Below are 21,797 nucleotides of genomic sequence, written 5' to 3'. Positions count from 1 at the left end.
AGCTTCTCACTCCTTAGGCAAGAAAGAAGCTGAAAAGAAGGAAGTATTCAAGTGACGTATACATTTGCTCCATATGGATGCAACTGCAGTGTCATATGCATTTAAATAGAATTATTTGTTTCCACTACACTGTACATTGCAGACCCGTGACGCATATCAAGTCAAGAATACATTTAAACATTTTTTTAAAAATAAAAATCATTTTGTGACGTAAGCAATTTCGTTTAAAGGCGTGCCTCCAGGCGTGGACAATCAATCAGAGAAATTCATTAAATTGTCTTTTCCGGCTATGCACCACATGGACAGCGTCGGTGGTGTAAAGGTTAGCATGGTTGCCTTCCAAGCAGTCGATCCGGGTTCGATTCCCGGCCGACGCATCTTTTTATTTCAGTAGGGACCGGGAATGAGAAATGTAACCTCAAAGTCCGTCGGTGAAAAGTACAAATGGCACCCTCCAATGATGAATACGCACCGTGTTGGTGTGTGTACATTCCTGTTGACACTTTATATTTCTTTTCAATCACGCTATTAAATGAAATATTGTGAGTAATCGAACGTAGAACTAGCCGTATTATTGCTTAATTGATAGCCCGACACTGTCAATGTAGTTTGCAGATAAGCACCGATTCATGTACAGAACAATGCTAAAATTCGCAGCACATCCCACCCGTAGAAGTCCTTCAAATAGAGTCATGTAAATGCATACATATTATCATTCCAACGGGCAGATGACTATTTTGGGACCCGTTTGTGACCTCACAATGGCACGACGTCATAGAAACGTGACATCACTGACAACAATCGCATTGCGTAACAGATTGAATACAGCTTTCTGGAGACGCGCTTTTTGAGAGTGTCTATTCCTTTTGTTGGCAAGAGGCACAAAAACAATGTGCATCGACCGGGAATCGAACCCGGGTCACCCGCGTGGCAGGCGAGTATTCTACCACTAGACCACCGATGCTTCACACTCACCGCCTCGTTTCTAAGCTTCTCACTCCTTAGGCAAGAAAGAAGCTGAAAAGAAGGAAGTATTCAAGTGACGTGTACATTTGCTCCATATGGATGCAACTGCAGTGTCATATGCATTTAAATAGAATTATTTGTTTCCACTACACTGTACATTGCAGACCCGTGACGCATATCAAGTCAAGAATACATTTAAACATTTTTTTAAAAATAAAAATCATTTTGTGACGTAAGCAATTTCGTTTAAAGGCGTGCCTCCAGGCGTGGACAATCAATCAGAGAAATTCATTAAATTGTCTTTTCCGGCTATGCACCACATGGACAGCGTCGGTGGTGTAAAGGTTAGCATGGTTGCCTTCCAAGCAGTCGATCCGGGTTCGATTCCCGGCCGACGCATCTTTTTATTTCAGTAGGGACCGGGAATGAGAAATGTAACCTCAAAGTCCGTCGGTGAAAAGTACAAATGGCACCCTCCAATGATGAATACGCACCGTGTTGGTGTGTGTACATTCCTGTTGACACTTTATATTTCTTTTCAATCACGCTATTAAATGAAATATTGTGAGTAATCGAACGTAGAACTAGCCGTATTATTGCTTAATTGATAGCCCGACACTGTCAATGTAGTTTGCAGATAAGCACCGATTCATGTACAGAACAATGCTAAAATTCGCAGCACATCCCACCCGTAGAAGTCCTTCAAATAGAGTCATGTAAATGCATACATATTATCATTCCAACGGGCAGATGACTATTTTGGGACCCGTTTGTGACCTCACAATGGCACGACGTCATAGAAACGTGACATCACTGACAACAATCGCATTGCGTAACAGATTGAATACAGCTTTCTGGAGACGCGCTTTTTGAGAGTGTCTATTCCTTTTGTTGGCAAGAGGCACAAAAACAATGTGCATCGACCGGGAATCGAACCCGGGTCACCCGCGTGGCAGGCGAGTATTCTACCACTAGACCACCGATGCTTCACACTCACCGCCTCGTTTCTAAGCTTCTCACTCCTTAGGCAAGAAAGAAGCTGAAAAGAAGGAAGTATTCAAGTGACGTATACATTTGCTCCATATGGATGCAACTGCAGTGTCATATGCATTTAAATAGAATTATTTGTTTCCACTACACTGTACATTGCAGACCCGTGACGCATATCAAGTCAAGAATACATTTAAACATTTTTTTTAAAATAAAAATCATTTTGTGACGTAAGCAATTTCGTTTAAAGGCGTGCCTCCAGGCGTGGACAATCAATCAGAGAAATTCATTAAATTGTCTTTTCCGGCTATGCACCACATGGACAGCGTCGGTGGTGTAAAGGTTAGCATGGTTGCCTTCCAAGCAGTCGATCCGGGTTCGATTCCCGGCCGACGCATCTTTTTATTTCAGTAGGGACCGGGAATGAGAAATGTAACCTCAAAGTCCGTCGGTGAAAAGTACAAATGGCACCCTCCAATGATGAATACGCACCGTGTTGGTGTGTGTACATTCCTGTTGACACTTTATATTTCTTTTCAATCACGCTATTAAATGAAATATTGTGAGTAATCGAACGTAGAACTAGCCGTATTATTGCTTAATTGATAGCCCGACACTGTCAATGTAGTTTGCAGATAAGCACCGATTCATGTACAGAACAATGCTAAAATTCGCAGCACATCCCACCCGTAGAAGTCCTTCAAATAGAGTCATGTAAATGCATACATATTATCATTCCAACGGGCAGATGACTATTTTGGGACCCGTTTGTGACCTCACAATGGCACGACGTCATAGAAACGTGACATCACTGACAACAATCGCATTGCGTAACAGATTGAATACAGCTTTCTGGAGACGCGCTTTTTGAGAGTGTCTATTCCTTTTGTTGGCAAGAGGCACAAAAACAATGTGCATCGACCGGGAATCGAACCCGGGTCACCCGCGTGGCAGGCGAGTATTCTACCACTAGACCACCGATGCTTCACACTCACCGCCTCGTTTCTAAGCTTCTCACTCCTTAGGCAAGAAAGAAGCTGAAAAGAAGGAAGTATTCAAGTGACGTGTACATTTGCTCCATATGGATGCAACTGCAGTGTCATATGCATTTAAATAGAATTATTTGTTTCCACTACACTGTACATTGCAGACCCGTGACGCATATCAAGTCAAGAATACATTTAAACATTTTTTTAAAAATAAAAATCATTTTGTGACGTAAGCAATTTCGTTTAAAGGCGTGCCTCCAGGCGTGGACAATCAATCAGAGAAATTCATTAAATTGTCTTTTCCGGCTATGCACCACATGGACAGCGTCGGTGGTGTAAAGGTTAGCATGGTTGCCTTCCAAGCAGTCGATCCGGGTTCGATTCCCGGCCGACGCATCTTTTTATTTCAGTAGGGACCGGGAATGAGAAATGTAACCTCAAAGTCCGTCGGTGAAAAGTACAAATGGCACCCTCCAATGATGAATACGCACCGTGTTGGTGTGTGTACATTCCTGTTGACACTTTATATTTCTTTTCAATCACGCTATTAAATGAAATATTGTGAGTAATCGAACGTAGAACTAGCCGTATTATTGCTTAATTGATAGCCCGACACTGTCAATGTAGTTTGCAGATAAGCACCGATTCATGTACAGAACAATGCTAAAATTCGCAGCACATCCCACCCGTAGAAGTCCTTCAAATAGAGTCATGTAAATGCATACATATTATCATTCCAACGGGCAGATGACTATTTTGGGACCCGTTTGTGACCTCACAATGGCACGACGTCATAGAAACGTGACATCACTGACAACAATCGCATTGCGTAACAGATTGAATACAGCTTTCTGGAGACGCGCTTTTTGAGAGTGTCTATTCCTTTTGTTGGCAAGAGGCACAAAAACAATGTGCATCGACCGGGAATCGAACCCGGGTCACCCGCGTGGCAGGCGAGTATTCTACCACTAGACCACCGATGCTTCACACTCACCGCCTCGTTTCTAAGCTTCTCACTCCTTAGGCAAGAAAGAAGCTGAAAAGAAGGAAGTATTCAAGTGACGTATACATTTGCTCCATATGGATGCAACTGCAGTGTCATATGCATTTAAATAGAATTATTTGTTTCCACTACACTGTACATTGCAGACCCGTGACGCATATCAAGTCAAGAATACATTTAAACATTTTTTTAAAAATAAAAATCATTTTGTGACGTAAGCAATTTCGTTTAAAGGCGTGCCTCCAGGCGTGGACAATCAATCAGAGAAATTCATTAAATTGTCTTTTCCGGCTATGCACCACATGGACAGCGTCGGTGGTGTAAAGGTTAGCATGGTTGCCTTCCAAGCAGTCGATCCGGGTTCGATTCCCGGCCGACGCATCTTTTTATTTCAGTAGGGACCGGGAATGAGAAATGTAACCTCAAAGTCCGTCGGTGAAAAGTACAAATGGCACCCTCCAATGATGAATACGCACCGTGTTGGTGTGTGTACATTCCTGTTGACACTTTATATTTCTTTTCAATCACGCTATTAAATGAAATATTGTGAGTAATCGAACGTAGAACTAGCCGTATTATTGCTTAATTGATAGCCCGACACTGTCAATGTAGTTTGCAGATAAGCACCGATTCATGTACAGAACAATGCTAAAATTCGCAGCACATCCCACCCGTAGAAGTCCTTCAAATAGAGTCATGTAAATGCATACATATTATCATTCCAACGGGCAGATGACTATTTTGGGACCCGTTTGTGACCTCACAATGGCACGACGTCATAGAAACGTGACATCACTGACAACAATCGCATTGCGTAACAGATTGAATACAGCTTTCTGGAGACGCGCTTTTTGAGAGTGTCTATTCCTTTTGTTGGCAAGAGGCACAAAAACAATGTGAATCGACCGGGAATCGAACCCGGGTCACCCGCGTGGCAGGCGAGTATTCTACCACTAGACCACCGATGCTTCACACTCACCGCCTCGTTTCTAAGCTTCTCACTCCTTAGGCAAGAAAGAAGCTGAAAAGAAGGAAGTATTCAAGTGACGTATACATTTGCTCCATATGGATGCAACTGCAGTGTCATATGCATTTAAATAGAATTATTTGTTTCCACTACACTGTACATTGCAGACCCGTGACGCATATCAAGTCAAGAATACATTTAAACATTTTTTTTAAAATAAAAATCATTTTGTGACGTAAGCAATTTCGTTTAAAGGCGTGCCTCCAGGCGTGGACAATCAATCAGAGAAATTCATTAAATTGTCTTTTCCGGCTATGCACCACATGGACAGCGTCGGTGGTGTAAAGGTTAGCATGGTTGCCTTCCAAGCAGTCGATCCGGGTTCGATTCCCGGCCGACGCATCTTTTTATTTCAGTAGGGACCGGGAATGAGAAATGTAACCTCAAAGTCCGTCGGTGAAAAGTACAAATGGCACCCTCCAATGATGAATACGCACCGTGTTGGTGTGTGTACATTCCTGTTGACACTTTATATTTCTTTTCAATCACGCTATTAAATGAAATATTGTGAGTAATCGAACGTAGAACTAGCCGTATTATTGCTTAATTGATAGCCCGACACTGTCAATGTAGTTTGAAGATAAGCACCGATTCATGTACAGAACAATGCTAAAATTCGCAGCACATCCCACCCGTAGAAGTCCTTCAAATAGAGTCATGTAAATGCATACATATTATCATTCCAACGGGCAGATGACTATTTTGGGACCCGTTTGTGACCTCACAATGGCACGACGTCATAGAAACGTGACATCACTGACAACAATCGCATTGCGTAACAGATTGAATACAGCTTTCTGGAGACGCGCTTTTTGAGAGTGTCTATTCCTTTTGTTGGCAAGAGGCACAAAAACAATGTGCATCGACCGGGAATCGAACCCGGGTCACCCGCGTGGCAGGCGAGTATTCTACCACTAGACCACCGATGCTTCACACTCACCGCCTCGTTTCTAAGCTTCTCACTCCTTAGGCAAGAAAGAAGCTGAAAAGAAGGAAGTATTCAAGTGACGTATACATTTGCTCCATATGGATGCAACTGCAGTGTCATATGCATTTAAATAGAATTATTTGTTTCCACTACACTGTACATTGCAGACCCGTGACGCATATCAAGTCAAGAATACATTTAAACATTTTTTAAAAAATAAAAATCATTTTGTGACGTAAGCAATTTCGTTTAAAGGCGTGCCTCCAGGCGTGGACAATCAATCAGAGAAATTCATTAAATTGTCTTTTCCGGCTATGCACCACATGGACAGCGTCGGTGGTGTAAAGGTTAGCATGGTTGCCTTCCAAGCAGTCGATCCGGGTTCGATTCCCGGCCGACGCATCTTTTTATTTCAGTAGGGACCGGGAATGAGAAATGTAACCTCAAAGTCCGTCGGTGAAAAGTACAAATGGCACCCTCCAATGATGAATACGCACCGTGTTGGTGTGTGTACATTCCTGTTGACACTTTATATTTCTTTTCAATCACGCTATTAAATGAAATATTGTGAGTAATCGAACGTAGAACTAGCCGTATTATTGCTTAATTGATAGCCCGACACTGTCAATGTAGTTTGCAGATAAGCACCGATTCATGTACAGAACAATGCTAAAATTCGCAGCACATCCCACCCGTAGAAGTCCTTCAAATAGAGTCATGTAAATGCATACATATTATCGTTCCAACGGGCAGATGACTATTTTGGGACCCGTTTGTGACCTCACAATGGCACGACGTCATAGAAACGTGACATCACTGACAACAATCGCATTGCGTAACAGATTGAATACAGCTTTCTGGAGACGCGCTTTTTGAGAGTGTCTATTCCTTTTGTTGGCAAGAGGCACAAAAACAATGTGCATCGACCGGGAATCGAAACCGGGTCACCCGCGTGGCAGGCGAGTATTCTACCACTAGACCACCGATGCTTCACACTCACCGCCTCGTTTCTAAGCTTCTCACTCCTTAGGCAAGAAAGAAGCTGAAAAGAAGGAAGTATTCAAGTGACGTATACATTTGCTCCATATGGATGCAACTGCAGTGTCATATGCATTTAAATAGAATTATTTGTTTCCACTACACTGTACATTGCAGACCCGTGACGCATATCAAGTCAAGAATACATTTAAACATTTTTTTAAAAATAAAAATCATTTTGTGACGTAAGCAATTTCGTTTAAAGGCGTGCCTCCAGGCGTGGACAATCAATCAGAGAAATTCATTAAATTGTCTTTTCCGGCTATGCACCACATGGACAGCGTCGGTGGTGTAAAGGTTAGCATGGTTGCCTTCCAAGCAGTCGACCCGGGTTCGATTCCCGGCCGACGCATCTTTTTATTTCAGTAGGGACCGGGAATGAGAAATGTAACCTCAAAGTCCGTCGGTGAAAAGTACAAATGGCACCCTCCAATGATGAATACGCACCGTGTTGGTGTGTGTACATTCCTGTTGACACTTTATATTTCTTTTCAATCACGCTATTAAATGAAATATTGTGAGTAATCGAACGTAGAACTAGCCGTATTATTGCTTAATTGATAGCCCGACACTGTCAATGTAGTTTGCAGATAAGCACCGATTCATGTACAGAACAATGCTAAAATTCGCAGCACATCCCACCCGTAGAAGTCCTTCAAATGGAGTCATGTAAATGCATACATATTATCATTCCAACGGGCAGATGACTATTTTGGGACCCGTTTGTGACCTCACAATGGCACGACGTCATAGAAACGTGACATCACTGACAACAATCGCATTGCGTAACAGATTGAATACAGCTTTCTGGAGACGCGCTTTTTGAGAGTGTCTATTCCTTTTGTTGGCAAGAGGCACAAAAATAATGTGCATCGACCGGGAATCGAACCCGGGTCACCCGCGTGGCAGGCGAGTATTCTACCACTAGACCACCGATGCTTCACACTCACCGCCTCGTTTCTAAGCTTCTCACTCCTTAGGCAAGAAAGAAGCTGAAAAGAAGGAAGTATTCAAGTGACGTATACATTTGCTCCATATGGATGCAACTGCAGTGTCATATGCATTTAAATAGAATTATTTGTTTCCACTACACTGTACATTGCAGACCCGTGACGCATATCAAGTCAAGAATACATTTAAACATTTTTTTAAAAATAAAAATCATTTTGTGACGTAAGCAATTTCGTTTAAAGGCGTGCCTCCAGGCGTGGACAATCAATCAGAGAAATTCATTAAATTGTCTTTTCCGGCTATGCACCACATGGACAGCGTCGGTGGTGTAAAGGTTAGCATGGTTGCCTTCCAAGCAGTCGATCCGGGTTCGATTCCCGGCCGACGCATCTTTTTATTTCAGTAGGGACCGGGAATGAGAAATGTAACCTCAAAGTCCGTCGGTGAAAAGTACAAATGGCACCCTCCAATGATGAATACGCACCGTGTTGGTGTGTGTACATTCCTGTTGACACTTTATATTTCTTTTCAATCACGCTATTAAATGAAATATTGTGAGTAATCGAACGTAGAACTAGCCGTATTATTGCTTAATTGATAGCCCGACACTGTCAATGTAGTTTGCAGATAAGCACCGATTCATGTACAGAACAATGCTAAAATTCGCAGCACATCCCACCCGTAGAAGTCCTTCAAATAGAGTCATGTAAATGCATACATATTATCGTTCCAACGGGCAGATGACTATTTTGGGACCCGTTTGTGACCTCACAATGGCACGACGTCATAGAAACGTGACATCACTGACAACAATCGCATTGCGTAACAGATTGAATACAGCTTTCTGGAGACGCGCTTTTTGAGAGTGTCTATTCCTTTTGTTGGCAAGAGGCACAAAAACAATGTGCATCGACCGGGAATCGAACCCGGGTCACCCGCGTGGCAGGCGAGTATTCTACCACTAGACCACCGATGCTTCACACTTACAGCCTCGTTTCTAAGCTTCTCACTCCTTAGGCAAGAAAGAAGCTGAAAAGAAGGAAGTATTCAAGTGACGTATACATTTGCTCCATATGGATGCAACTGCAGTGTCATATGCATTTAAATAGAATTATTTGTTTCCACTACACTGTACATTGCAGACCCGTGACGCATATCAAGTCAAGAATACATTTAAACATTTTTTTAAAAATAAAAATCATTTTGTGACGTAAGCAATTTCGTTTAAAGGCGTGCCTCCAGGCGTGGACAATCAATCAGAGAAATTCATTAAATTGTCTTTTCCGGCTATGCACCACATGGACAGCGTCGGTGGTGTAAAGGTTAGCATGGTTGCCTTCCAAGCAGTCGATCCGGGTTCGATTCCCGGCCGACGCATCTTTTTATTTCAGTAGGGACCGGGAATGAGAAATGTAACCTCAAAGTCCGTCGGTGAAAAGTACAAATGGCACCCTCCAATGATGAATACGCACCGTGTTGGTGTGTGTACATTCCTGTTGACACTTTATATTTCTTTTCAATCACGCTATTAAATGAAATATTGTGAGTAATCGAACGTAGAACTAGCCGTATTATTGCTTAATTGATAGCCCGACACTGTCAATGTAGTTTGCAGATAAGCACCGATTCATGTACAGAACAATGCTAAAATTCGCAGCACATCCCACCCGTAGAAGTCCTTCAAATAGAGTCATGTAAATGCATACATATTATCATTCCAACGGGCAGATGACTATTTTGGGACCCGTTTGTGACCTCACAATGGCACGACGTCATAGAAACGTGACATCACTGACAACAATCGCATTGCGTAACAGATTGAATACAGCTTTCTGGAGACGCGCTTTTTGAGAGTGTCTATTCCTTTTGTTGGCAAGAGGCACAAAAACAATGTGCATCGACCGGGAATCGAACCCGGGTCACCCGCGTGGCAGGCGAGTATTCTACCACTAGACCACCGATGCTTCACACTCACCGCCTCGTTTCTAAGCTTCTCACTCCTTAGGCAAGAAAGAAGCTGAAAAGAAGGAAGTATTCAAGTGACGTATACATTTGCTCCATATGGATGCAACTGCAGTGTCATATGCATTTAAATAGAATTATTTGTTTCCACTACACTGTACATTGCAGACCCGTGACGCATATCAAGTCAAGAATACATTTAAACATTTTTTTAAAAATAAAAATCATTTTGTGACGTAAGCAATTTCGTTTAAAGGCGTGCCTCCAGGCGTGGACAATCAATCAGAGAAATTCATTAAATTGTCTTTTCCGGCTATGCACCACATGGACAGCGTCGGTGGTGTAAAGGTTAGCATGGTTGCCTTCCAAGCAGTCGACCCGGGTTCGATTCCCGGCCGACGCATCTTTTTATTTCAGTAGGGACCGGGAATGAGAAATGTAACCTCAAAGTCCGTCGGTGAAAAGTACAAATGGCACCCTCCAATGATGAATACGCACCGTGTTGGTGTGTGTACATTCCTGTTGACACTTTATATTTCTTTTCAATCACGCTATTAAATGAAATATTGTGAGTAATCGAACGTAGAACTAGCCGTATTATTGCTTAATTGATAGCCCGACACTGTCAATGTAGTTTGCAGATAAGCACCGATTCATGTACAGAACAATGCTAAAATTCGCAGCACATCCCACCCGTAGAAGTCCTTCAAATGGAGTCATGTAAATGCATACATATTATCATTCCAACGGGCAGATGACTATTTTGGGACCCGTTTGTGACCTCACAATGGCACGACGTCATAGAAACGTGACATCACTGACAACAATCGCATTGCGTAACAGATTGAATACAGCTTTCTGGAGACGCGCTTTTTGAGAGTGTCTATTCCTTTTGTTGGCAAGAGGCACAAAAATAATGTGCATCGACCGGGAATCGAACCCGGGTCACCCGCGTGGCAGGCGAGTATTCTACCACTAGACCACCGATGCTTCACACTCACCGCCTCGTTTCTAAGCTTCTCACTCCTTAGGCAAGAAAGAAGCTGAAAAGAAGGAAGTATTCAAGTGACGTATACATTTGCTCCATATGGATGCAACTGCAGTGTCATATGCATTTAAATAGAATTATTTGTTTCCACTACACTGTACATTGCAGACCCGTGACGCATATCAAGTCAAGAATACATTTAAACATTTTTTTAAAAATAAAAATCATTTTGTGACGTAAGCAATTTCGTTTAAAGGCGTGCCTCCAGGCGTGGACAATCAATCAGAGAAATTCATTAAATTGTCTTTTCCGGCTATGCACCACATGGACAGCGTCGGTGGTGTAAAGGTTAGCATGGTTGCCTTCCAAGCAGTCGATCCGGGTTCGATTCCCGGCCGACGCATCTTTTTATTTCAGTAGGGACCGGGAATGAGAAATGTAACCTCAAAGTCCGTCGGTGAAAAGTACAAATGGCACCCTCCAATGATGAATACGCACCGTGTTGGTGTGTGTACATTCCTGTTGACACTTTATATTTCTTTTCAATCACGCTATTAAATGAAATATTGTGAGTAATCGAACGTAGAACTAGCCGTATTATTGCTTAATTGATAGCCCGACACTGTCAATGTAGTTTGCAGATAAGCACCGATTCATGTACAGAACAATGCTAAAATTCGCAGCACATCCCACCCGTAGAAGTCCTTCAAATAGAGTCATGTAAATGCATACATATTATCATTCCAACGGGCAGATGACTATTTTGGGACCCGTTTGTGACCTCACAATGGCACGACGTCATAGAAACGTGACATCACTGACAACAATCGCATTGCGTAACAGATTGAATACAGCTTTCTGGAGACGCGCTTTTTGAGAGTGTCTATTCCTTTTGTTGGCAAGAGGCACAAAAACAATGTGCATCGACCGGGAATCGAACCCGGGTCACCCGCGTGGCAGGCGAGTATTCTACCACTAGACCACCGATGCTTCACACTCACCGCCTCGTTTCTAAGCTTCTCACTCCTTAGGCAAGAAAGAAGCTGAAAAGAAGGAAGTATTCAAGTGACGTATACATTTGCTCCATATGGATGCAACTGCAGTGTCATATGCATTTAAATAGAATTATTTGTTTCCACTACACTGTACATTGCAGACCCGTGACGCATATCAAGTCAAGAATACATTTAAACATTTTTTTAAAAATAAAAATCATTTTGTGACGTAAGCAATTTCGTTTAAAGGCGTGCCTCCAGGCGTGGACAATCAATCAGAGAAATTCATTAAATTGTCTTTTCCGGCTATGCACCACATGGAGGTTAGCATGGTTGCCTTCCAAGCAGTCGATCCGGGTTCGATTCCCGGCCGACGCATCTTTTTATTTCAGTAGGGACCGGGAATGAGAAATGTAACCTCAAAGTCCGTCGGTGAAAAGTACAAATGGCACCCTCCAATGATGAATACGCACCGTGTTGGTGTGTGTACATTCCTGTTGACACTTTATATTTCTTTTCAATCACGCTATTAAATGAAATATTGTGAGTAATCGAACGTAGAACTAGCCGTATTATTGCTTAATTGATAGCCCGACACTGTCAATGTAGTTTGCAGATAAGCACCGATTCATGTACAGAACAATGCTAAAATTCGCAGCACATCCCACCCGTAGAAGTCCTTCAAATAGAGTCATGTAAATGCATACATATTATCATTCCAACGGGCAGATGACTATTTTGGGACCCGTTTGTGACCTCACAATGGCACGACGTCATAGAAACGTGACATCACTGACAACAATCGCATTGCGTAACAGATTGAATACAGCTTTCTGGAGACGCGCATTTTGAGAGTGTCTTTTCCTTTTGTTGGCAAGAGGCACAAAAACAATGTGCATCGACCGGGAATCGAACCCGGGTCACCCGCGTGGCAGGCGAGTATTCTACCACTAGACCACCGATGCTTCACACTCACCGCCTCGTTTCTAAGCTTCTCACTCCTTAGGCAAGAAAGAAGTTGAAAAGAAGGAAGTATTCAAGTGACGTATACATTTGCTCCATATGGATGCAACTGCAGTGTCATATGCATTTAAATAGAATTATTTGTTTCCACTACACTGTACATTGCAGACCCGTGACGCATATCAAGTCAAGAATACATTTAAACATTTTTTTAAAAATAAAAATCATTTTGTGACGTAAGCAATTTCGTTTAAAGGCGTGCCTCCAGGCGTGGCCAATCAATCAGAGAAATTCATTAAATTGTCTTTTCCGGCTATGCACCACATGGACAGCGTCGGTGGTGTAAAGGTTAGCATGGTTGCCTTCCAAGCAGTCGATCCGGGTTCGATTCCCGGCCGACGCATCTTTTTATTTCAGTAGGGACCGGGAATGAGAAATGTAACCTCAAAGTCCGTCGGTGAAAAGTACAAATGGCACCTCCAATGATGAATACGCACCGTGTTGGTGTGTGTACATTCCTGTTGACACTTTATATTTCTTTTCAATCACGCTATTAAATGAAATATTGTGAGTAATCGAACGTAGAACTAGCCGTATTATTGCTTAATTGATAGCCCGACACTGTCAATGTAGTTTGCAGATAAGCACCGATTCATGTACAGAACAATGCTAAAATTCGCAGCACATCCCACCCGTAGAAGTCCTTCAAATAGAGTCATGTAAATGCATACATATTATCATTCCAACGGGCAGATGACTATTTTGGGACCCGTTTGTGACCTCACAATGGCACGACGTCATAGAAACGTGACATCACTGACAACAATCGCATTGCGTAACAGATTGAATACAGCTTTCTGGAGACGCGCTTTTTGAGAGTGTCTATTCCTTTTGTTGGCAAGAGGCACAAAAACAATGTGCATCGACCGGGAATCGAACCCGGGTCACCCGCGTGGCAGGCGAGTATTCTACCACTAGACCACCGATGCTTCACACTCACCGCCTCGTTTCTAAGCTTCTCACTCCTTAGGCAAGAAAGAAGCTGAAAAGAAGGAAGTATTCAAGTGACGTATACATTTGCTCCATATGGATGCAACTGCAGTGTCATATGCATTTAAATAGAATTATTTGTTTCCACTACACTGTACATTGCAGACCCGTGACGCATATCAAGTCAAGAATACATTTAAACATTTTTTTTAAAATAAAAATCATTTTGTGACGTAAGCAATTTCGTTTAAAGGCGTGCCTCCAGGCGTGGACAATCAATCAGAGAAATTCATTAAATTGTCTTTTCCGGCTATGCACCACATGGACAGCGTCGGTGGTGTAAAGGTTAGCATGGTTGCCTTCCAAGCAGTCGATCCGGGTTCGATTCCCGGCCGACGCATCTTTTTATTTCAGTAGGGACCGGGAATGAGAAATGTAACCTCAAAGTCCGTCGGTGAAAAGTACAAATGGCACCCTCCAATGATGAATACGCACCGTGTTGGTGTGTGTACATTCCTGTTGACACTTTATATTTCTTTTCAATCACGCTATTAAATGAAATATTGTGAGTAATCGAACGTAGAACTAGCCGTATTATTGCTTAATTGATAGCCCGACACTGTCAATGTAGTTTGCAGATAAGCACCGATTCATGTACAGAACAATGCTAAAATTCGCAGCACATCCCACCCGTAGAAGTCCTTCAAATAGAGTCATGTAAATGCATACATATTATCATTCCAACGGGCAGATGACTATTTTGGGACCCGTTTGTGACCTCACAATGGCACGACGTCATAGAAACGTGACATCACTGACAACAATCGCATTGCGTAACAGATTGAATACAGCTTTCTGGAGACGCGCTTTTTGAGAGTGTCTATTCCTTTTGTTGGCAAGAGGCACAAAAACAATGTGCATCGACCGGGAATCGAACCCGGGTCACCCGCGTGGCAGGCGAGTATTCTACCACTAGACCACCGATGCTTCACACTCACCGCCTCGTTTCTAAGCTTCTCACTCCTTAGGCAAGAAAGAAGCTGAAAAGAAGGAAGTATTCAAGTGACGTATACATTTGCTCCATATGGATGCAACTGCAGTGTCATATGCATTTAAATAGAATTATTTGTTTCCACTACACTGTACATTGCAGACCCGTGACGCATATCAAGTCAAGAATACATTTAAACATTTTTTTAAAAATAAAAATCATTTTGTGACGTAAGCAATTTCGTTTAAAGGCGTGCCTCCAGGCGTGGACAATCAATCAGAGAAATTCATTAAATTGTCTTTTCCGGCTATGCACCACATGGACAGCGTCGGTGGTGTAAAGGTTAGCATGGTTGCCTTCCAAGCAGTCGATCCGGGTTCGATTCCCGGCCGACGCATCTTTTTATTTCAGTAGGGACCGGGAATGAGAAATGTAACCTCAAAGTCCGTCGGTGAAAAGTACAAATGGCACCCTCCAATGATGAATACGCACCGTGTTGGTGTGTGTACATTCCTGTTGACACTTTATATTTCTTTTCAATCACGCTATTAAATGAAATATTGTGAGTAATCGAACGTAGAACTAGCCGTATTATTGCTTAATTGATAGCCCGACACTGTCAATGTAGTTTGCAGATAAGCACCGATTCATGTACAGAACAATGCTAAAATTCGCAGCACATCCCACCCGTAGAAGTCCTTCAAATAGAGTCATGTAAATGCATACATATTATCATTCCAACGGGCAGATGACTATTTTGGGACCCGTTTGTGACCTCACAATGGCACGACGTCATAGAAACGTGACATCACTGACAACAATCGCATTGCGTAACAGATTGAATACAGCTTTCTGGAGACGCGCATTTTGAGAGTGTCTTTTCCTTTTGTTGGCAAGAGGCACAAAAACAATGTGCATCGACCGGGAATCGAACCCGGGTCACCCGCGTGGCAGGCGAGTATTCTACCACTAGACCACCGATGCTTCACACTCACCGCCTCGTTTCTAAGCTTCTCACTCCTTAGGCAAGAAAGAAGTTGAAAAGAAGGAAGTATTCAAGTGACGTATACATTTGCTCCATATGGATGCAACTGCAGTGTCATATGCATTTAAATAGAATTATTTGTTTCCACTACACTGTACATTGCAGACCCGTGACGCATATCAAGTCAAGAATACATTTAAACATTTTTTTAAAAATAAAAATCATTTTGTGACGTAAGCAATTTCGTTTAAAGGCGTGCCTCCAGGCGTGGCCAATCAATCAGAGAAATTCATTAAATTGTCTTTTCCGGCTATGCACCACATGGACAGCGTCGGTGGTGTAAAGGTTAGCATGGTTGCCTTCCAAGCAGTCGATCCGGGTTCGATTCCCGGCCGACGCATCTTTTTATTTCAGTAGGGACCGGGAATGAGAAATGTAACCTCAAAGTCCGTCGGTGAAAAGTACAAATGGCACCTCCAATGATGAATACGCACCGTGTTGGTGTGTGTACATTCCTGTTGACACTTTATATTTCTTTTCAATCACGCTATTAAATGAAATATTGTGAGTAATCGAACGTAGAACTAGCCGTATTATTGCTTAATTGATAGCCCGACACTGTCAATGTAGTTTGCAGATAAGCACCGATTCATGTACAGAACAATGCTAAAATTCGCAGCACATCCCACCCGTAGAAGTCCTTCAAATAGAGTCATGTAAATGCATACATATTATCATTCCAACGGGCAGATGACTATTTTGGGACCCGTTTGTGACCTCACAATGGCACGACGTCATAGAAACGTGACATCACTGACAACAATCGCATTGCGTAACAGATTGAATACAGCTTTCTGGAGACGCGCTTTTTGAGAGTGTCTATTCCTTTTGTTGGCAAGAGGCACAAAAACAATGTGCATCGACCGGGAATCGAACCCGGGTCACCCGCGTGGCAGGCGAGTATTCTACCACTAGACCACCGATGCTTCACACTCACCGCCTCGTTTCTAAGCTTCTCACTCCTTAGGCAAGAAAGAAGCTGAAAAGAAGGAAGTATTCAAGTGACGTATACATTTGCTCCATATGGATGCAACTGCAGTGTCATATGCATTTAAATAGAATTATTTGTTTCCACTACACTGTACATTGCAGACCCGTGACGCATATCAAGTCAAGAATACATTTAAACATTTTTTTAAAAATAAAAATCATTTTGTGACGTAAGCAATTTCGTTTAAAGGCGTGCCTCCAGGCGTGGACAATCAATCAGAGAAATTCATTAAATTGTCTTTTCCGGCTATGCACCACATGGACAGCGTCGGTGGTGTAAAGGTTAGCATGGTTGCCTTCCAAGCAGTCGATCCGGGTTCGATTCCCGGCCGACGCATCTTTTTATTTCAGTAGGGACCGGGAATGAGAAATGTAACCTCAAAGTCCGTCGGTGAAAAGTACAAATGGCACCCTCCAATGATGAATACGCACCGTGTTGGTGTGTGTACATTCCTGTTGACACTTTATATTTCTTTTCAATCACGCTATTAAATGAAATATTGTGAGTAATCGAACGTAGAACTAGCCGTATTATTGCTTAATTGATAGCCCGACACTGTCAATGTAGTTTGCAGATAAGCACCGATTCATGTACAGAACAATGCTAAAATTCGCAGCACATCCCACCCGTAGAAGTCCTTCAAATAGAGTCATGTAAATGCATACATATTATCATTCCAACGGGCAGATGACTATTTTGGGACCCGTTTGTGACCTCACAATGGCACGACGTCATAGAAACGTGACATCACTGACAACAATCGCATTGCGTAACAGATTGAATACAGCTTTCTGGAGACGCGCTTTTTGAGAGTGTCTATTCCTTTTGTTGGCAAGAGGCACAAAAACAATGTGCATCGACCGGGAATCGAACCCGGGTCACCCGCGTGGCAGGCGAGTATTCTACCACTAGACCACCGATGCTTCACACTCACCGCCTCGTTTCTAAGCTTCTCACTCCTTAGGCAAGAAAGAAGCTGAAAAGAAGGAAGTATTCAAGTGACGTATACATTTGCTCCATATGGATGCAACTGCAGTGTCATATGCATTTAAATAGAATTATTTGTTTCCACTACACTGTACATTGCAGACCCGTGACGCATATCAAGTCAAGAATACATTTAAACATTTTTTTAAAAATAAAAATCATTTTGTGACGTAAGCAATTTCGTTTAAAGGCGTGCCTCCAGGCGTGGCCAATCAATCAGAGAAATTCATTAAATTGTCTTTTCCGGCTATGCACCACATGGACAGCGTCGGTGGTGTAAAGGTTAGCATGGTTGCCTTCCAAGCAGTCGATCCGGGTTCGATTCCCGGCCGACGCATCTTTTTATTTCAGTAGGGACCGGGAATGAGAAATGTAACCTCAAAGTCCGTCGGTGAAAAGTACAAATGGCACCCTCCAATGATGAATACGCACCGTGTTGGTGTGTGTACATTCCTGTTGACACTTTATATTTCTTTTCAATCACGCTATTAAATGAAATATTGTGAGTAATCGAACGTAGAACTAGCCGTATTATTGCTTAATTGATAGCCCGACACTGTCAATGTAGTTTGCAGATAAGCACCGATTCATGTACAGAACAATGCTAAAATTCGCAGCACATCCCACCCGTAGAAGTCCTTCAAATAGAGTCATGTAAATGCATACATATTATCATTCCAACGGGCAGATGACTATTTTGGGACCCGTTTGTGACCTCACAATGGCACGACGTCATAGAAACGTGACATCACTGACAACAATCGCATTGCGTAACAGATTGAATACAGCTTTCTTGAGACGCGCTTTTTGAGAGTGTCTATTCCTTTTGTTGGCAAGAGGCACAAAAACAATGTGCATCGACCGGGAATCGAACCCGGGTCACCCGCGTGGCAGGCGAGTATTCTACCACTAGACCACCGATGCTTCACACTCACCGCCTCGTTTCTAAGCTTCTCACTCCTTAGGCAAGAAAGAAGCTGAAAAGAAGGAAGTATTCAAGTGACGTATACATTTGCTCCATATGGATGCAACTGCAGTGTCATATGCATTTAAATAGAATTATTTGTTTCCACTACACTGTACATTGCAGACCCGTGACGCATATCAAGTCAAGAATACATTTAAACATTTTTTTAAAAATAAAAATCATTTTGTGACGTAAGCAATTTCGTTTAAAGGCGTGCCTCCAGGCGTGGCCAATCAATCAGAGAAATTCATTAAATTGTCTTTTCCGGCTATGCACCACATGGACAGCGTCGGTGGTGTAAAGGTTAGCATGGTTGCCTTCCAAGCAGTCGATCCGGGTTCGATTCCCGGCCGACGCATCTTTTTATTTCAGTAGGGACCGGGAATGAGAAATGTAACCTCAAAGTCCGTCGGTGAAAAGTACAAATGGCACCCTCCAATGATGAATACGCACCGTGTTGGTGTGTGTACATTCCTGTTGACACTTTATATTTCTTTTCAATCACGCTATTAAATGAAATATTGTGAGTAATCGAACGTAGAACTAGCCGTATTATTGCTTAATTGATAGCCCGACACTGTCAATGTAGTTTGCAGATAAGCACCGATTCATGTACAGAACAATGCTAAAATTCGCAGCACATCCCACCCGTAGAAGTCCTTCAAATAGAGTCATGTAAATGCATACATATTATCATTCCAACGGGCAGATGACTATTTTGGGACCCGTTTGTGACCTCACAATGGCACGACGTCATAGAAACGTGACATCACTGACAACAATCGCATTGCGTAACAGATTGAATACAGCTTTCTGGAGACGCGCTTTTTGAGAGTGTCTATTCCTTTTGTTGGCAAGAGGCACAAAAACAATGTGCATCGACCGGGAATCGAACCCGGGTCACCCGCGTGGCAGGCGAGTATTCTACCACTAGACCACCGATGCAAACCGCCTCGTTTCTAAGCTTCTCACTCCTTAGGCAAGAAAGAAGCTGAAAAGAAGGAAGTATTCAAGTGACGTATACATTTGCTCCATATGGATGCAACTGCAGTGTCATATGCATTTAAATAGAATTATTTGTTTCCACTACACTGTACATTGCAGACCCGTGACGCATATCAAGTCAAGAATACATTTAAACATTTTTTTAAAAATAAAAATCATTTTGTGACGTAAGCAATTTCGTTTAAAGGCGTGCCTCCAGGCGTGGACAATCAATCAGAGAAATTCATTAAATTGTCTTTTCCGGCTATGCACCACATGGACAGCGTCGGTGGTGTAAAGGTTAGCATGGTTGCCTTCCAAGCAGTCGATCCGGGTTCGATTCCCTGCCGACGCATCTTTTTATTTCAGTAGGGACCGGGAATGAGAAATGTAACCTCAAAGTCCGTCGGTGAAAAGTACAAATGGCACCCTCCAATGATGAATACGCACCGTGTTGGTGTGTGTACATTCCTGTTGACACTTTATATTTCTTTTCAATCACGCTATTAAATGAAATATTGTGAGTAATCGAACGTAGAACTAGCCGTATTATTGCTTAATTGATAGCCCGACACTGTCAATGTAGTTTGCAGATAAGCACCGATTCATGTACAGAACAATGCTAAAATTCGCAGCACATCCCACCCGTAGAAGTCCTTCAAATGGAGTCATGTAAATGCATACATATTATCATTCCAACGGGCAGATGACTATTTTGGGACCCGTTTGTGACCTCACAATGGCACGACGTCATAGAAACGTGACATCACTGACAACAATCGCATTGCGTAACAGATTGAATACAGCTTTCTGGAGACGCGCTTTTTGAGAGTGTCTATTCCTTTTGTTGGCAAGAGGCACAAAAACAATGTGCATCGACCGGGAATCGAACCCGGGTCACCCGCGTGGCAGGCGAGTATTCTACCACTAGACCACCGATGCTTCACACTCACCGCCTCGTTTCTAAGCTTCTCACTCCTTAGGCAAGAAAGAAGCTGAAAAGAAGGAAGTATTCAAGTGACGTATACATTTGCTCCATATGGATGCAACTGCAGTGTCATATGCATTTAAATAGAATTATTTGTTTCCACTACACTGTACATTGCAGACCCGTGACGCATATCAAGTCAAGAATACATTTAAACATTTTTTTAAAAATAAAAATCATTTTGTGACGTAAGCAATTTCGTTTAAAGGCGTGCCTCCAGGCGTGGACAATCAATCAGAGAAATTCATTAAATTGTCTTTTCCGGCTATGCACCACATGGACAGCGTCGGTGGTGTAAAGGTTAGCATGGTTGCCTTCCAAGCAGTCGATCCGGGTTCGATTCCCGGCCGACGCATCTTTTTATTTCAGTAGGGACCGGGAATGAGAAATGTAACCTCAAAGTCCGTCGGTGAAAAGTACAAATGGCACCCTCCAATGATGAATACGCACCGTGTTGGTGTGTGTACATTCCTGTTGACACTTTATATTTCTTTTCAATCACGCTATTAAATGAAATATTGTGAGTAATCGAACGTAGAACTAGCCGTATTATTGCTTAATTGATAGCCCGACACTGTCAATGTAGTTTGCAGATAAGCACCGATTCATGTACAGAACAATGCTAAAATTCGCAGCACATCCCACCCGTAGAAGTCCTTCAAATAGAGTCATGTAAATGCATACATATTATCATTCCAACGGGCAGATGACTATTTTGGGACCCGTTTGTGACCTCACAATGGCACGACGTCATAGAAACGTGACATCACTGACAACAATCGCATTGCGTAACAGATTGAATACAGCTTTCTGGAGACGCGCTTTTTGAGAGTGTCTATTCCTTTTGTTGGCAAGAGGCACAAAAACAATGTGCATTGACCGGGAATCGAACCCGGGTCACCCGCGTGGCAGGCGAGTATTCTACCACTAGACCACCGATGCTTCACACTCACCGCCTCGTTTCTAAGCTTCTCACTCCTTAGGCAAGAAAGAAGCTGAAAAGAAGGAAGTATTCAAGTGACGTATACATTTGCTCCATATGGATGCAACTGCA

General features: G+C 42.7%; 38 non-coding genes across 38 annotated transcripts; 20 read left to right on the top strand and 18 right to left on the bottom strand.

The window, feature by feature from the left end:
• The first annotated feature begins 305 nt into the window (after nucleotides 1-305).
• Nucleotides 306-377, top strand: Trnag-ucc. Its single transcript has one exon. It is a non-coding gene; the product is annotated as a tRNA-Gly (tRNA).
• Nucleotides 378-893: 516 nt separating this feature from the next.
• Nucleotides 894-964, bottom strand: Trnag-gcc. The gene has a single exon. It is a non-coding gene; the product is annotated as a tRNA-Gly (tRNA).
• A 329-nt stretch (nucleotides 965-1,293) lies between these two features.
• Nucleotides 1,294-1,365, top strand: Trnag-ucc. Its single transcript has one exon. It is a non-coding gene; the product is annotated as a tRNA-Gly (tRNA).
• A 516-nt stretch (nucleotides 1,366-1,881) lies between these two features.
• Nucleotides 1,882-1,952, bottom strand: Trnag-gcc. Its single transcript has one exon. It is a non-coding gene; the product is annotated as a tRNA-Gly (tRNA).
• Nucleotides 1,953-2,281: 329 nt separating this feature from the next.
• On the top strand, nucleotides 2,282-2,353 carry Trnag-ucc. The gene has a single exon. It is a non-coding gene; the product is annotated as a tRNA-Gly (tRNA).
• Nucleotides 2,354-2,869: 516 nt separating this feature from the next.
• On the bottom strand, nucleotides 2,870-2,940 carry Trnag-gcc. Its single transcript has one exon. It is a non-coding gene; the product is annotated as a tRNA-Gly (tRNA).
• A 329-nt stretch (nucleotides 2,941-3,269) lies between these two features.
• Nucleotides 3,270-3,341, top strand: Trnag-ucc. The gene has a single exon. It is a non-coding gene; the product is annotated as a tRNA-Gly (tRNA).
• A 516-nt stretch (nucleotides 3,342-3,857) lies between these two features.
• Trnag-gcc lies at nucleotides 3,858-3,928 on the bottom strand. Its single transcript has one exon. It is a non-coding gene; the product is annotated as a tRNA-Gly (tRNA).
• Nucleotides 3,929-4,257: 329 nt separating this feature from the next.
• On the top strand, nucleotides 4,258-4,329 carry Trnag-ucc. The gene has a single exon. It is a non-coding gene; the product is annotated as a tRNA-Gly (tRNA).
• A 916-nt stretch (nucleotides 4,330-5,245) lies between these two features.
• On the top strand, nucleotides 5,246-5,317 carry Trnag-ucc. The gene has a single exon. It is a non-coding gene; the product is annotated as a tRNA-Gly (tRNA).
• Nucleotides 5,318-5,833: 516 nt separating this feature from the next.
• Nucleotides 5,834-5,904, bottom strand: Trnag-gcc. The gene has a single exon. It is a non-coding gene; the product is annotated as a tRNA-Gly (tRNA).
• Nucleotides 5,905-6,233: 329 nt separating this feature from the next.
• On the top strand, nucleotides 6,234-6,305 carry Trnag-ucc. The gene has a single exon. It is a non-coding gene; the product is annotated as a tRNA-Gly (tRNA).
• A 916-nt stretch (nucleotides 6,306-7,221) lies between these two features.
• On the top strand, nucleotides 7,222-7,293 carry Trnag-ucc. The gene has a single exon. It is a non-coding gene; the product is annotated as a tRNA-Gly (tRNA).
• Nucleotides 7,294-7,809: 516 nt separating this feature from the next.
• On the bottom strand, nucleotides 7,810-7,880 carry Trnag-gcc. The gene has a single exon. It is a non-coding gene; the product is annotated as a tRNA-Gly (tRNA).
• A 329-nt stretch (nucleotides 7,881-8,209) lies between these two features.
• On the top strand, nucleotides 8,210-8,281 carry Trnag-ucc. Its single transcript has one exon. It is a non-coding gene; the product is annotated as a tRNA-Gly (tRNA).
• A 516-nt stretch (nucleotides 8,282-8,797) lies between these two features.
• On the bottom strand, nucleotides 8,798-8,868 carry Trnag-gcc. The gene has a single exon. It is a non-coding gene; the product is annotated as a tRNA-Gly (tRNA).
• A 329-nt stretch (nucleotides 8,869-9,197) lies between these two features.
• Nucleotides 9,198-9,269, top strand: Trnag-ucc. Its single transcript has one exon. It is a non-coding gene; the product is annotated as a tRNA-Gly (tRNA).
• Nucleotides 9,270-9,785: 516 nt separating this feature from the next.
• On the bottom strand, nucleotides 9,786-9,856 carry Trnag-gcc. Its single transcript has one exon. It is a non-coding gene; the product is annotated as a tRNA-Gly (tRNA).
• Nucleotides 9,857-10,185: 329 nt separating this feature from the next.
• Trnag-ucc lies at nucleotides 10,186-10,257 on the top strand. The gene has a single exon. It is a non-coding gene; the product is annotated as a tRNA-Gly (tRNA).
• Nucleotides 10,258-10,773: 516 nt separating this feature from the next.
• On the bottom strand, nucleotides 10,774-10,844 carry Trnag-gcc. The gene has a single exon. It is a non-coding gene; the product is annotated as a tRNA-Gly (tRNA).
• Nucleotides 10,845-11,173: 329 nt separating this feature from the next.
• Trnag-ucc lies at nucleotides 11,174-11,245 on the top strand. The gene has a single exon. It is a non-coding gene; the product is annotated as a tRNA-Gly (tRNA).
• Nucleotides 11,246-11,761: 516 nt separating this feature from the next.
• On the bottom strand, nucleotides 11,762-11,832 carry Trnag-gcc. The gene has a single exon. It is a non-coding gene; the product is annotated as a tRNA-Gly (tRNA).
• An 899-nt stretch (nucleotides 11,833-12,731) lies between these two features.
• Nucleotides 12,732-12,802, bottom strand: Trnag-gcc. Its single transcript has one exon. It is a non-coding gene; the product is annotated as a tRNA-Gly (tRNA).
• A 329-nt stretch (nucleotides 12,803-13,131) lies between these two features.
• On the top strand, nucleotides 13,132-13,203 carry Trnag-ucc. The gene has a single exon. It is a non-coding gene; the product is annotated as a tRNA-Gly (tRNA).
• A 515-nt stretch (nucleotides 13,204-13,718) lies between these two features.
• Trnag-gcc lies at nucleotides 13,719-13,789 on the bottom strand. Its single transcript has one exon. It is a non-coding gene; the product is annotated as a tRNA-Gly (tRNA).
• A 329-nt stretch (nucleotides 13,790-14,118) lies between these two features.
• On the top strand, nucleotides 14,119-14,190 carry Trnag-ucc. Its single transcript has one exon. It is a non-coding gene; the product is annotated as a tRNA-Gly (tRNA).
• Nucleotides 14,191-14,706: 516 nt separating this feature from the next.
• Trnag-gcc lies at nucleotides 14,707-14,777 on the bottom strand. The gene has a single exon. It is a non-coding gene; the product is annotated as a tRNA-Gly (tRNA).
• A 329-nt stretch (nucleotides 14,778-15,106) lies between these two features.
• Trnag-ucc lies at nucleotides 15,107-15,178 on the top strand. The gene has a single exon. It is a non-coding gene; the product is annotated as a tRNA-Gly (tRNA).
• A 516-nt stretch (nucleotides 15,179-15,694) lies between these two features.
• Nucleotides 15,695-15,765, bottom strand: Trnag-gcc. Its single transcript has one exon. It is a non-coding gene; the product is annotated as a tRNA-Gly (tRNA).
• Nucleotides 15,766-16,094: 329 nt separating this feature from the next.
• On the top strand, nucleotides 16,095-16,166 carry Trnag-ucc. The gene has a single exon. It is a non-coding gene; the product is annotated as a tRNA-Gly (tRNA).
• Nucleotides 16,167-16,681: 515 nt separating this feature from the next.
• Trnag-gcc lies at nucleotides 16,682-16,752 on the bottom strand. Its single transcript has one exon. It is a non-coding gene; the product is annotated as a tRNA-Gly (tRNA).
• Nucleotides 16,753-17,081: 329 nt separating this feature from the next.
• On the top strand, nucleotides 17,082-17,153 carry Trnag-ucc. The gene has a single exon. It is a non-coding gene; the product is annotated as a tRNA-Gly (tRNA).
• A 916-nt stretch (nucleotides 17,154-18,069) lies between these two features.
• Trnag-ucc lies at nucleotides 18,070-18,141 on the top strand. Its single transcript has one exon. It is a non-coding gene; the product is annotated as a tRNA-Gly (tRNA).
• Nucleotides 18,142-18,657: 516 nt separating this feature from the next.
• Nucleotides 18,658-18,728, bottom strand: Trnag-gcc. Its single transcript has one exon. It is a non-coding gene; the product is annotated as a tRNA-Gly (tRNA).
• A 329-nt stretch (nucleotides 18,729-19,057) lies between these two features.
• On the top strand, nucleotides 19,058-19,129 carry Trnag-ucc. The gene has a single exon. It is a non-coding gene; the product is annotated as a tRNA-Gly (tRNA).
• A 516-nt stretch (nucleotides 19,130-19,645) lies between these two features.
• On the bottom strand, nucleotides 19,646-19,716 carry Trnag-gcc. Its single transcript has one exon. It is a non-coding gene; the product is annotated as a tRNA-Gly (tRNA).
• A 910-nt stretch (nucleotides 19,717-20,626) lies between these two features.
• Nucleotides 20,627-20,697, bottom strand: Trnag-gcc. The gene has a single exon. It is a non-coding gene; the product is annotated as a tRNA-Gly (tRNA).
• A 329-nt stretch (nucleotides 20,698-21,026) lies between these two features.
• Nucleotides 21,027-21,098, top strand: Trnag-ucc. Its single transcript has one exon. It is a non-coding gene; the product is annotated as a tRNA-Gly (tRNA).
• The last annotated feature ends 699 nt before the right edge of the window (nucleotides 21,099-21,797 follow it).

Source organism: Haliotis rufescens, unplaced genomic scaffold (genome assembly GCF_023055435.1).
Source record: "Haliotis rufescens isolate VD_foot unplaced genomic scaffold, xgHalRufe1.0.p SCAF_5, whole genome shotgun sequence".
Classification (NCBI taxonomy): Eukaryota; Metazoa; Mollusca; class Gastropoda; order Lepetellida; family Haliotidae; genus Haliotis; species Haliotis rufescens.
This window is presented reverse-complemented; position numbering and strand designations above follow the sequence as displayed.